Source organism: Prionailurus viverrinus, chromosome C1 (assembly GCF_022837055.1).
Source record: "Prionailurus viverrinus isolate Anna chromosome C1, UM_Priviv_1.0, whole genome shotgun sequence".
In the NCBI taxonomy this organism is placed as follows: Eukaryota; Metazoa; Chordata; class Mammalia; order Carnivora; family Felidae; genus Prionailurus; species Prionailurus viverrinus.
This window is the reverse complement of record NC_062568.1, coordinates 61,000,111-61,015,024: the sequence shown is the minus strand read 5'-3', so window position 1 is coordinate 61,015,024 and position 14,914 is coordinate 61,000,111. Positions and strand designations below refer to the sequence as shown.

General features: G+C 34.2%; 1 protein-coding gene across 26 annotated transcripts in view; it reads left to right on the top strand.

Moving 5' to 3' along the window:
- The window catches only part of XIRP2 (xin actin binding repeat containing 2), a 698,239-nt gene that overhangs the window by 414,055 nt on the left and 269,270 nt on the right, over window positions 1-14,914 (top strand). The gene's annotated exons all lie outside the window — the stretch shown is intronic.

Genomic DNA, 14,914 nt, shown 5'->3' with positions numbered 1-14,914 from the left:
GGTTTTCTACTTATAGCATATATTTCAGTTAGTTTGTGGAAGGTACATAATAGGTGTGCAATAAATTGTTGAAGGAGTAATTTAATTATTGATATATGCCAATATTGAAATAATTTTGAGATGAAGATACCTGATTGCATGAAGGTAACCTTGTGTGTATTGTTGTTTGGATAATTTTTTTTTATTTAGAAACATGGAAAATAGTATATACATACACTTTTTTGACTAATATTAATATAACTTCCTGATGATATTAGTAATTCATTTTAACTTCCAAATGTTAGTGTCCATATCTCTAAAGTGATGATCCCCCTAACGTCGCTGTAGAAACTCTTCTGCTTTTCTTAAACTACTACTGTTCTCCTTTCTTCCACTCCAGACATTATAAACAAAGTTGTATTATCTCAGAACCTTACTGTTCAAAAAGAGACAAGTCAGAATGAGTTGTGGATATTAGTAAATCTTTTAAGGGCAGAATACTGGGTTACTTTGTACTGGTTACCTATATTCTAAGACTTCAATTTTAGGGGGTTTTAAGTAGAAAGAATGGACAAAATGATTGCTAATCCCAGAAGCCAGAATGGATTTAAGTAGTAGGGCACAGTGCAGATCAAAATATGATGCAATGCTTCTTTGCCAGGGAGGGAAAAGCAAGTCATAATACCATGTCATAAATTCAGTGAGTTTATGGTCTGGCTTTGTTTAAATGTTCACTAGCTAAAAGTTTAGAAACAGTAGAATGATGAAAAAAATTTTTTTGAACAAAGAAATAGGACTAGTTCAGGTCAAATAAGTTTAGATACTAATATGAAGACTAAGTAAAGATCCTGGTACTTGTAATTGTAATGCAGTGAGATTTGGAGACAGACATGAATGCACAAGGTTTTACCATTGGTGTATGTGTTTATCTTTATGTGGTTAATCTGTGTAAAGTATATACATTTCAGGTATACATCTTGGTTGATTTTTGCATGCGTATGTTTCCATTCACCCATTTAAGCACCTCTTAGACCAAGATTTCACCTCAAGAGCTTCCCTCATGCTCCTTAGCAGTTCAGAACACCCTCCCCAGAGTTCATGATTTTTCTGATTTCTATCTAAATATATTCGATTTCCATGTTCTTAAACTTTATATAAATGGAATTATACAGTATATATTCTTTTGTGTCTGCTTTTTTCCCTCTACAAAATTTTCCAAGCTTTGTCCATGCTGCTGCATATAGTAATAGTTTGTATGTTTTTATGGCTGAGTTGTATTCTGTTGTATAAGTATTGTGCGATTTGTTTGTGCATTCTCCTGTTGGTATACATTTGAGTTGTTTTCACTTTTTGACTAAGTTTTTTTTATTAAAACTGCTATGAATGTTTTTACACATGAATTTTGGTAGATATATGCATTATTTCTCTTGGATAGGAGTGGAAATGCTGGCACAATTGCTGGCTTATATTTATCTTTAGTAGATTTAGCCAAACAGTTCTCCAAAGTGATTGAACTAATTTATATTTCCACTATCAATATATGAGAGCTTTAGTTATTCAGTATTCTTGCCATTATTTATGTCTGTCAGTTTTATTCATGTTAATCATTCTGGTAGATGTATAGTCCTCTAATTGTGGTTTTATTTGCAGTTCCCTGGTGACTGCAATGACGTTGACCAACTTGTCAATGTTTATTTGACATATGGATATCTTATTTTATATGCTTTGTATACTTTGTTGGCTTAGGTCTTCTTCCTATCATTTTAAATTGGTTACTTCTTTTGTATTTTTCTTGCTATGTAGGATTTTTTTCATGTATGCTAGACAAGCCATTTGTCAGATTACCATCTTTCTGTTTGTTCTTTGCATGTTTGAATTCTTGTGTCTTTTGCTCACCAAAAGTACTTTATTTTAGTGAAGTTTCATCTATAAATGCTTAATTTATTCTGTTTCCGAAATATTTGACTACTGTTATGATGATATTCCTATATTTTCTTCTAGAAGCTTCATTATTTTCACTTTTGCATCCATGGTTCAATTTGAATTATTTTTTTGAATATGGTATGAGGTAGACATCAAGACTTCTTTTCCCCATGGATATCTGTTTGCTGCAGCATCATGAGTTGAAAGGGCCATTTCTGACCCTAACACACACTGAAGTATCATAGTACAAAGTTACCCTCTATATGTGTATCTATTTTTTGACTCACTTTTCCATTCCTTTTGTCTATTTGTTTCTCCATACACCAATATCACACTGTCTTCATTATTGTAATTTATAATAAATAGAGAACCTGGTAAGCTTACTCAACTTAGTTCATCATCTTCTTCAAAATTGTCTTGGCTATACTAATATTTTTTGTGTGTTTATTTAAGTTTATAGTATCATTTTGTTTGCATATACAAACATACACCTCTTCTGGGATTTTAAATAATATACATTAAAACTATATACCAATTTAGGGAGAACTGGTACTTAAAATATTGAATTTTTCAATTGTTTAATATAAAACATCTCTAGTTATTTACTTCTTATTTTTAATTTTATTTTTAAATCTTAATTCCTTAATTCCAGTATAATTAATGTACAGTGTTATATTAGTTTCAGGTATACAATATAGTGATTCATCAGTTTTATACATTACTCATTGCTTGTCACAGTAAGTGTACTCTTAATCCTTTTCATCTATTTCACACATTCCCCATTCCCCTTGTCTTGGTAACCATCAGTTTGTTCTCTACGATAAGAGTCTGTTTTTCGGTTTGTCTCTTTTTTTTCTTTGTTTCATTTCTTAAATTCCACATGAGTGAAATCATATAATATTTGTCTTTCTCTGACTTATTTCACTTAGCATAATGCCCTCTAGATTCATTCATGCTGTTGTAAATGGCAAGATGTCATTCTGCTTTAATGGCTGAGTAATACCCCATCTTGTATGTGGGTATGTATACACATTCCCTTTCCCACTCATCTGTTGACAGACACTTGGATAGCTTCAATAATTAGGCTATTGTAAATAATACTGCACTAAGCGTAGGGGTACATATATATTTTTAAATTTGTGGTTTTTTTCTTTGGCTAAATACTTAGTAATGGAATTAGTGGATCATATGGTAATTGTTTTTCAATTTCTTGAGGAAATTACATAATGTTTTCCACAGTGGCTGCATCAGTTTACATTCCTACCAATAGTGCCTAAGGGTTCCTTTTTCTCCATATCCTCACCAACACCAACAACATTCTTGTGTTTTTTTTATTTTAGCCATTGTGACAGGTGTGAGATGATATCTCATTGTTTCAATTTGCATTTCCGTCATCATTAGTGATGTTGAGCATCTTTCCATGGGTCTATTGGGCATCTGTATGTCTTCTCTAGAGAAATGTCTGTTCATATCTTAATGCAGGGCTCATAGAATGAATGTGGAAGCTTTCCTTCCCCTTCTATTTTATGGAATAGTTTGAGAAGAATAGATATTAACTCTTCTTTAAATGTCTGGTAGGATTTACCTGTGAAGCCATCTGGTTTTGGTCTTTTTTTTTTGAGAGTTTTTCATTAACTGATTTGATTTTATTGCTGGTAATCAGTCTGTTCTTTCTATTTCTATTTCTTCCTGCTTCACTTTTGGAAAATTAAATGTTTCTAGGAATTTATCCAATTCTTCTAGGTTGTCCAGTTGGTTGCTCTTACAATATTTTGTATTTCTGTGGAGTCAGTTATCTCTCCACTTTCATTTCTGATTTTATTTATATCTTCTCTTTCTCTTTTTTATTTTCATAAGTCTAGCTAAAGGTTTATCAATTTTGTTGATCTTTTCAAAGAACCAGCTCCTAGTTTCATTGATCTATTCCATTTTTTGTTTGTCTCCAATTTTTTTATCCTCTCATCTTTATTATTTCCTTCCTTCTACTGGTTTTGGGCTTTCACTGTTCTTTTTCTAGATCCTTTAAGTGTCACCTAAATTGTTTATTTGAGATTTTTCTTGTTTCTTGAGGTATGTCTGTATTGCTATAAACTTCCCTCTTAGAACCACTTTTGCTGCATCCCAACGATTTTAGATTGTTATCATTTCATTTTCATTTGTCTCCATGTAGTTTTTAATTTCTTTTTTGATTTCTTCATTGATTCATTCATTGTTTGGTAGCATGTTATTTAACCTCCATGTATCTGTGGTATTTCCAGATATTTTCTTGTGATTGATTTCTCTTTTTTTAATTTTTTTAATGTTTATTTATTTTTGAGAGAGACAGAGAGACAGATTACGAGTGGGGGAGGGGCAGAGAGAAAAGGCGACACAAAATCTGAAGTAGGCTCCAAGCGGTCAGCACAGAGCCTGACACAGGGCTCAAACCCATGAACCATGAGATCATGATCTGAGCCAAAGTTGGAGGCTTAACCAACTGAGCCACTCAGATGCCCCTCTTGTGGTTGATTTCTAATTTCATAGCATTGTGGTCAGAAATGATACATTGCATGACTGCAATATTTTTTAATTTGCTGAGACTTCTTTTGTGGCCTGACATGTGATTTATTCTGGAGAAGGATCTATGTGTACTTGAAAAGAATGTGTATTCCATTGTTTTAGAATGGAATGTTTTAAATATATCTATTAGATTCATCTGGTCCAATGTGTCATTCAAAGCCACTATTTCCTTGTTAATTTTCTGTTTGGATGATCTATTGACATACATAGGGTGTTAAAATCCCCTACTATTATTGTATTACTATCTGTTTTTAGTTGTTTTATGTATTTGGCTGCTTTCATGTTGGGTGCATAAATGTTTACAATTATTATATCTTCTTGTTGGATTATTCCCTATATGATTATATAGTATTTTTCTTTGTCTCTTTTTACACACTACGTTTTAAAGTTTATTTTATTCGATACAAGTATTGCTACCCCAGCTTTCTATTCACTTCCATTTTCATGATACATACTTTTCTATACCTTCCCTTTCAATCTGCATGTGACTTAGTCTGAAATGAGTCTCTAGTAGGCAGCATACATATGTGTCTTGCTTTTTATCCATTCTATCACACCATGCCTTTTGATTGGAGCATTTAGTCCATTTACATTCAAAGTAATTGTTGATAGATATGTACTTATTGCCATTTTGTTACTTGTTTTATGGTTATTTCTGTAGTTCAACTCTATTGTTTCTTCTCTTGTTCTCCTCTCTCATTGCTGGCTTATCCAAGTAGTGATATACTTGGATTCCATTTCATTTATTTTTTTTTGCATATATATTACTGTTTTCTTATTTGTGGTTATTTGTGGTTTACACATAGCGTCTTATGCATATAGCAGTCTATGTTAAGTTAATGGTTTCTTAAGTATCAACCCATTCTAAAACCACTAAAATTTTACTCTTCTCCCTCTGCCCCACTACGTTTTAAGTATATGGTGTCATACTTTACATCCTTTTATGTTGTGAATCCCTTGAATGATTTTTATAAATATCCTTAGTTTTACTACTTTTGTACTTCTTACTTTTCGTGCTCCTTATGGTCTTATCTTTCCACCTAAAGAGTCCCATTTAACGTCTCTTGTAAAGCTGGTGTATTGGTGATGAGTTCTTTTAACTTTTGTTTAGGTAACTCTTTATCTCTCCTATTCTGAATGATAGCCCTGTTGTACAGAATATTCTTGGCTGCATTTTTTTTCTTCTTTCAGCACTTTTAATATATCATGCTAGTCCCTTCTGGCCTGCAATGTTTCTGCTGAAAAATCAGTCATTAGCCTTATGGAATTTCCTTCGTATATAACTATTTTCTCTTGCTACTTTTATTTTTTTCAATTTCTATTTGTTTCTATTTTTTTCAAAATTTTATTTAAATTCTAGTTAGTTAAAATACAGTGCAAAATTGGTTTCAGGCATAGAATTCAGTGATTCATCACTTACATACAACACCCAGGGCTCACCATAACATTTGCCCTTCTTAATACCCATCACCCATCTAGGTCATCCCCCACATACCTTCTTCCATCAACCCTCAGTTTGTTCTCTATCTTTAAGAGTTTCTCATGGTTTTGTTTCCCTCTTTTTTTCCACTGTTCATTTGTTTTGTTTCTTTAAAAAAAACTTTTTTTAATGTTCATTTATTTTTGAGAAAAAAAGAGTGTAAGCAGGGGAGGGGCAGAGAGAGAGAGAAAGACACAGAATCTGAAGAGGCTCCAGGCTCTGAGCTGTCAGCACAGAGCCCGACATGGGGCTCAAACTCACAAGCTGTGAGATCGTGACCCGAGCCGAAGTCAGACGCTTAACCAACTGAGCCACCCAGGCGCCCCTTTTTGTTTTGTTTCTTAAATTCCACATATGAGTGAAATTATATGGTATTTGTGTTTCTCTGACCATTTCACTTAGCAAAATACACTTTGGTTTGATCCATAATGTTGCAAATAGCCTAATTTAATTCTTTTTGATTGCTGAGTGACATATATATATGTGTACACACACACACACACACACACACACCACATATTCATTGTCCATTCATCAGTTGATGGACATTTGGGTTCTCTGAATAGTTTGGTTATTGTTGATAATGCAGCTATAAACATTGGGCTGCATGTACTCCCTTTGAATCTTTATTTCTGCATCCTTTGGGTAAATACCTATTAGTGAAATTGCTGGATCATAGGGTAGTTCTATTTTTAACTTTTTGAGAAACCACCATATTATTCTCCAGAGTGGCTACACCAGTTTGCATTCTCACCAACAGTGGAAGAAGGTTTCCCTTTCTCCACATCCTTGCAAATATCTGTTGTTTCTTGTGTTGTTAATTTTAGCCATTTTGACAGGTGTGAGGTGGTATCTCACCATAGTTTTGATTTGTATTTTCCTGATGATGAGTGATGTTGAGCATCTTTTCATGTGTCTGTTAGCTATCTAGATGTCTTCTTTAGAAAAAAAATGTCTGTTCATATCTTCTGCCATTTTTTAACTAGGTTATTTGTGGTTTTTTGGGTGTTGAGTTTGATAAGGTCTTTATAGATTTTGGATACTAATCCTTTATCAGTTATGTCATTTGCAAATACCTTCTACCTTTCATAGGCTGCCTTTGAGTTTCATTGATTGTTTCTTTCACTGTCCAGAAGCTTTTTTATTTTTAAAGTCTGATAGTTCCTTTATCTTTTGTTTCCTTGCCTCCAGAGACATGTCTTAAGAAGTTGCTCTGACTGATGTCAAAGAGGTTGTTGCCTGTTTTCTCCTCTAGGATTTTGATGGTTTCCTGTTTCACAGTTAGGTCATTCATCCATTTTGAATTGATTTTTGTATATGGTGTAAGAAAGTGATCCAGTTTCATTCTTCAGCCTGTTGCTATCCAGTATTCCCAATACCATTTGTTGAAGAGACTGTCTTTTTTTTTAATTTTAGAGAGAATATGTGAGTTGGAGAGAGGGACAGAGGCAGAGTGAGAGAGAATCCCAAGCAGGCTCCTTGCTCAGCATGGAGACCGATGCAGGGCTCAATCCCATGACCCTGGGATCACAACCTGAGCTGAAATCAGGAGTCAGACTCTCAACTTACTGAGCCACTCAGTCAATCCAAGACTGTCTTTTTTCCATTGGTTATTCTTTCCTGCTCTGTCAAAAATTAGTTGACCATATAGTTGTGTGTCTATCTCTGGGTTTTCTATTCTGTTCCATTGATCTATGTGTCTGTTTTTCTGTAGTCTCATACTGTCTTGATGACTACAGCTTTATAATATACCTTGAAATCTGTAATTGTGATCCTCTAGCTTTGTTTTTCTTTTTTAGGATTGCTTTGGCTCTTCAGGGTCTTTTGTGGTTCCATACAAATTTTAGGATTGTTTGTTCTAGCTCTGTGAAAAATGCTAATGGTATTTTAATGGGGATTGCATTAAATATGTAGATTGCTTTGGGTAATATAAACATTTCACAATGCGTGTTCTGTCAGTCCATGAGCATGGAATGCTTTTCCATTTCTTTGTGTCCCCTTCAATATCTTTCATAAATGTTCTGTAGTTTTCAGAGTAAAGATCTGTTACCTCTTTGGTTAGATTTATTCCTGGGATTCATTTGTTCTTACTTTCCTATTCTTTGAGGCATTACATTAGCTTGAGGACTATCTTGTTTCTTAAGTTAGGAATTGTTAACTATGAACTTCCTTCTTAGAACTGCTTTTAGTGCATCCTGTAAATTTTGTTACATTACATTCCCGTTTTAATTTGTCTCAAGGTATTTTTTATTTCTCTTTTAATTCTTGTACTCATTGGTTGTTTAGTAGCATATTGTTAAATCTCCACATATTTGAGAATTTTCCAGTTTTCCTCATGTAATTAATTTCTAGCTTTGTACTATTGTGGTCATATCTGTAGTTAATATGATTTCATTTCTCTTAAATTTATTATGGCCTAACATATGATCTATCTCAGAATATATTCCACGTGCACTCGAGAAGAATGTGTATTTCTCTTGCTTTTGGCTGGAATATTATATAAGTATATGCTAAGTTTATCTGGTCTGGTGTGTTATTTAAGGCTGATATTTCTTTATTGACTTTCTGTCTGAGCGATCTATCTATTGATGTAAGTGAAGTGTTAACAAATATCTAATTGGGGGCATCAGCAACTATTCTTTTCAGGAAATGAGTCTATGATGTTAGAAAATGGTGAGTAAATAATATTATAAGAAGGAAATGCAGTATCAAAAAATCACATCTAAAATATATTTTAGCTAGGGGTGCCTGGGAGGCTCAGTTGGTTAAGCATCTAACTTTAGCTCAGGTCATGATCTCATGGTTTGTGAGTTCGAGCCTCGCGTCAGGCTCTGTGCTGACAGCTCAGAGCCTGGAGCCTGCTTCCGATTCTGTGTCTCCTTCTCTCTCTGCCCCTCCCCCACTTGTGTTCTGTCTCTCTCTGTCTATCAAAAATAAATAAATGTAAAAAAAATTAAAATATATTTTAGCTATACAAAATTTATTAATAAGCCAATAGATAAATAGATAAATGACACAAGTACAGATTACTAGATAGATGGACCAGAAAGAATAGTATAAAAATGCTAATAATACTTCTGAATCTTTATTATAATTTTTGAGATATTTTTATGTTATTGCTTATGCCTATGTTTTCAAAAATATTCTGCATGTATATCATATATCCCAATATAAAACTATCTGAAAAATAAATGATCAATAGAACAAATATTCTATGAAAGAGAAAATAATGAAAATACATTAGTTTAGGTTATTTCAGGTCAATTATGTATCTCTCTTTGAGCAGAGAATTTTGTCAAATATATTTAGCTTTTGATACCAATCTTTGCTAGAAGACCACTAATTACGTGGCACTAATCTTGTGATAAAGATACAATAAAGGAACGGTAATACAATATGTTTCTCTTGTACTCTTTGTTCTCTCTGTGAATTTCCAACCTTTCAAGTTCCTCCAAGTTAGTTATGAAATTCTCCAGAAAAAAAATATATATATTCTCTTCTGTAGTCACTATCCGTGTAGTCACTATCCGTTACCTTCCTCAGCTTGCTGTTCCTTTGTCAGTAAATGAGGCAACCAGTGCTACAAAATTGTTATGAGCACTCATGCCTTAGCAAAGCTTCTGAAGTTGCCAAAAAGCCCCATGGAGGTGGCAAAGCCAAATCCCTTTTCCTGTCATTTCCATTCTACGTGAAACCATCATGCCCCAATTCAGGCTTCACAAACCTCTTGACCCTGTTGCATTTTGGAATTCTAGGACAAGCATAACTTCAAGGGTCATGCAAAGATCCCTGCAACAATAGAGCCTTCAATCTGTATAGACCTTGAAGATATAAAGCATGCTTTCACAGATATTGTCTCACTTTATTTTTATGAAAATCTTCAGTAGGCATAAAAATGTGTTGCCTAATATTATTCTTTCCATCTTACATGTGAGCAAAATGAGGTCCTTTGCAATCGTAGTCAGTCCAGGGACATGCACCTAGTAAGTGGTAGAGCCAGAGCTCAAATAAGCTGCCAAGTCTAAGATTGTTCGTTATGATCTTTCCATAAAAATATTGTGCAATCCAGCCACGAGCATCAAATTCTATGTATTATTTAAAGACCATTGTGATTATGCATATTTCATAAACTGGGACTGACAAACAATTCCTAAGAGGAGGCCGGAAATGTTAGAATCATTACTTTCAAAATAAGTGTTTTCATTGAAAAGTTCTGCTTTTCACAATCTCTCATTAGAAAAGATGTATCGATGTCAGGTGTTTTTTTAAATGGAAAATAGATGCCTTGAAGAGGGACTGTTTTGAATGTGAAGCCCTAGAATATCAACCAAATTGCTGACATAAGTATTAAAAACAATTAACAACATCAAAATAGTACCAATCAAATTGAAATTTTCAAATAGCATCTCTAGTGTTAGTAATGAAAACATCAAAATATATGTGAATCATTAGGAATAATCTCTAAGGAAAGATGAATTAACTTAAATCATGCTTGTATTGAATTTGAAATAGAAAAATTAAGTATTTTTAAGTGATGTTCTGTTGATTAATATTTTAATTAAATATTTTAAATATTTTAAATTAAATATTTCGATGAGAAATTTGTTTTCTTTGTTATTCAGAATGAAAACATTTTCAGAATTCACAGGAGAAAAAGTCACAAAAACATACCAACTACAGATCTTTACCATAGGACTACTAATGTAATTCAGATACATTTGCATCATTTTCTCCTAATTTATTTTAAAAGGCAAAAGAAAGATAATTCAAATGATACATAATTTATTTTTAATTTTAAATATAGTAACTCAGTACATAAAATATTTAAAAGATCGAGCACTCAAAGGTGAAACACTTTTGGAGACTGTCATGAAATGGTTCTGCTCCCTTTACTCTGTCCTTGCTCTGATTAGATGATTTCTTTTAGTCTCACTTTAAAGCCAACTTGGAAATATTACTGCCTTCATAGGATCAGGCAAAATATTGATTCTTTATAATAGTGGGCCTTTAGAGATTGTCTTCATCATGTGACCATCTGTCCTTATATACACTTCTTATTGCAAACAACATCCTTCTATTTCAGTTCATGTTAAGGTGTGAGGAATTCCACCCTACCTCTGGAGTGGGGCAGATGACTCAATCTGGCCAAGAAAAAGTGTGATTGTCCTATGTCACCGTGACTGACTAGTGGAAGGCATATGACTGGCCCTCTCCAGGCCTATCAAAATGATGTATGTCCTATGTGGAAGCAATTCAAATTAGAATTTTTGACAGTTTTTTATTTGAGTCTCTCTTTTCACCCTTCTCCTGGTACTCCAAGAGATAAGCTGGGTCATTCCCATGATGTTTAGTCTGGGCTTGTCTCTCAAGGTTATTTCCTCTAGAGTACAGACTCCTGTTCCATATGGGGTCTGATTTCATGTCCAGTTCAAATATTTCCAGTGTAGAAATATTCCTGAACAGGAATCTTACACACTAAATGCCTTGATGCATATAATTGGGTAAAATGGCAAATACTGAACAGTGAAATATGGATAATGGCAGCCTTTTCTCTTTGACCCTCTGAATTTTTTTCCAACCAAAAAATGAATAATTGGTACAATTAAGGTTGGCATGAAACTTAAATGATTTTTTTAAGCCACATTTTAATCCTTAAATTTTCTTTACTGGAATCTTCCAGTTTACTGATTTCAGTGTGCTTTTGTTTTCTCTCTCTGAGTTCCTATCAATGGGTACTATTCATGATTATATTATTTAAAGTACATGTATTTTTAAAAGCTGTCATTAGTCCATCCATATTTCCTTCAAAACATAAATAACAATTGATTTTTTTATGTATTTGTTCAGATCTTCAAAACAAATAGTTGTATCTCCTATTTATAAGTTACCTGGGAGAAGTCAATTTGAGGTGGCCATTTAGGAATTTTTAAAAAGAATACTTCATGTCTCAGCCAGTGATGAGAGCTGACAGCACCGTAGCCATTCTGAAATCTGGGAAAGTCATTATGTTGCATTCCTTTTCATAAACAGATGCCTTTCAGGAGAGGTAGTGGGAGTTAATATCCATGTCATAGCAGAGGAGGGACCAAGAGGTGCCTTTAATAACCATGGCTATATCAATTGCAAGTTACAGGAGCCTAACTCAAGCTAGCTAAAGAAAAACAGTGTATTTGTTTATATAACTGGGATCAAGAATAGTATTAACACTAGATATGCTTTCTAAAGTAGGAGAAACAAAAGCAAAAATAAACTATTGGTACTACATCAGATAAAAAGCGTTTGCACAGGAAAGGAAACCATCAATAAGACAAAGAGACCATCTGCTAAAATGGGACAATATTTTCAAATGATATATTCTATAAGGGGTTCATATCCAATGTCAAAAACTTCTACAACTCAATACCAACAAAACATACAATATGATTGAAAAAATGGTCAGAGGACCTGAATAGACATTTTTCCGAAGAAGATCTACAGATAGTCAACAGACACATTAAATAAGATGCTTGGCATCAGTCATCATCAGGAAAATGCAAATCAAACCCAGTGAGATATCACCTTACACAAGTTAGAATGGCTAAAATCAAAATGATAAGAAATAAAAAGTGTTGGTGAGGATATGGAGAAAAAAGAACCTTCTCATACTATGGGTGAAAATGTAAATTGGCATAGCTACTGTAGACAATAGTATGGAGTTTCCTCAAAAATTATAAAATAGAAATATCATATGATCCAATAATTTGACTACTGGCTATTTACCCAAAGAAAATGAAACACAAATTTGAAAAACTATATGCACTGCTATGTTTATTGCAGTATTATCTACAGTAGCTAAGATATGGAAGCTACCTAACTGTCCATCAATAGAAGAATAAATAAGGAAGATGTGGTACACACACACACACACACACACACACACACACACACACACAAATATTATGCAGCCATTAAAAAGGTTGAGATCATGCCATTTGAGACAACACAGATAAACAGAGGGTATTATGCAAAGTGAAATAAGTCAGGCTGAGAAAGACAAATATCATCTGAATCCACTCACAAGTGGAATCTAAAAAAAATAAATAAATAATGAAAAAACCAGAAGCAGGCCTGTAAATACAGAGAACAAAGATGGTTACCAGAAAGGAGGGGAATGGGGCTGGGGACCTGAGCAAAATGGGTGAAGAAGACAGGAAGATATAGGCTTCCAGTTAGAGAGTGAATAAGTCATGGGAATAAAAGGCACAACATAAACAATATAGTCAATGATACTGTAGTAGTGATGTAACCAGACAAGGTGGTAGCTACACTTGTGGTGAGTACAGCATAATGTATAAACTTACCAATTACTATGTTGTACATCTGAAACTAATGAAACATTGTGTGTCAACTATACTAAAAAAAATAATAACACATTAACCCTTATTCCCTATATGCCAAGTATATTTCTAAGCACTTTATATGTTTTAATTCATTTTATCTTCACAAAAATCCCTGTGACCTAGCTGTTGCTGTTTTCATCATCCTCATCCTCCTTTGAGCTTATAAGAAATCAAGCCATAGAGACATTAGTGAATGGGACCCAACAGCTAATAAGCAGCAGAACTGAGATTTGATCACATGCCTCTGGGCCACGGAGAACATACACTGAGTCATCAGACCAGAGTGACTCAAATGCAAATGCTGCTGGTTCCTGAGGTAGCTCCCTGGAAATGTTGTGGGAACTGCCCCAAAGTCTTGATAGCAGGTCTCCCGTGGTTCATCCAGTCAACTCTGCCTGCCTCTGCTTCTGTCATTATGTTCATCATATCCCCTCTTACTCATACTGGCCTTTCAGTCTAACAAAGGCCCTGACCTCCAGCAGGCTCAAGTTATTTTCCCCAGGAGGTAAAAAGTGTTTGGACCTGGGTCATCCACTGCCTTCCATAACTTGGAGTAAAGCAATTATCCAAGGCAGGAGAATTGGACAGCCTGCTGGACAGACAAAAGCAAACATTTCTGTATTCCCCCCCTAGTTCCCATTTGCAAAAGGTAAGTGGTTTTGCTCTGTTTTTATTCCATGAATGTTGTTGTTTCTAAGAAAGCATAAAGATAGGACTCTGTCTTACATGGATTTCAAAATCCATTAGAGGACATTTTAAGAATTAGTTATTCTATTTACATGGTTTAGGATCTAAGAGCTTTTTAAGGCCCATGAAAAGTTCTAAGAGATTGAAAAGAAAAATTGGCTGGGAAAAAATCTAAAAAAGCCAAAATATGTAAATATCTAATTAAATGTTTATACAAGTGACATATTGGAGACATAACTGTAACCCAACTCAACTTATATACAAGTGGATTTTAGTAGGTTTGTTATAAAGAGAACTAAGTTCTCCAAAAGCCTCTTCAGGACTCCACTAATGTAACTCTTAGAGGACCAAAGTACCCAAAGGAATCAGAAAAAAAAGTGTACGTTGCCACCACCCAGTGGATTTCACTTGCTGCCTTAGTCCACAATACTTTCAAACAAATGGAGCTGTTTACACTTTGGTTAGATGTCCCTGGTAGGCTAGTGATTAGGATTCATCATTCTCACTGCTGTGGCCATGTTCAATTCCTACTCAGGGAAGCCTTTCTTCTGGAGCACCTGGGTGGGTCAGTCAGACAAGCATTGGACTCTTGATTTCAGCTCAGGTCATGGGTTCAAGCCCCAAGTCAGGCTCTGCCCCACAGAACCTACTTAGAATTCTCTGTCTCCTCTCTGCCCCTTCCCTGTTCTCTCTCACACATACACTCTTTCTCTCTCAAAAATAAATAAACGAACTAAAAACAATCAAAGAAACAAACAAATTATGGTTATCTAAGATTTCTGTCAAATCTCCCACAAATGAGAAACTCTTCATTTTGTGCTCACAGGGTATAAAAATGGTGATTATGATTTCTATAACTATTAAATATATTTGTGGGGCTTTTAAATGAAAAATTTTGAACTAAGAA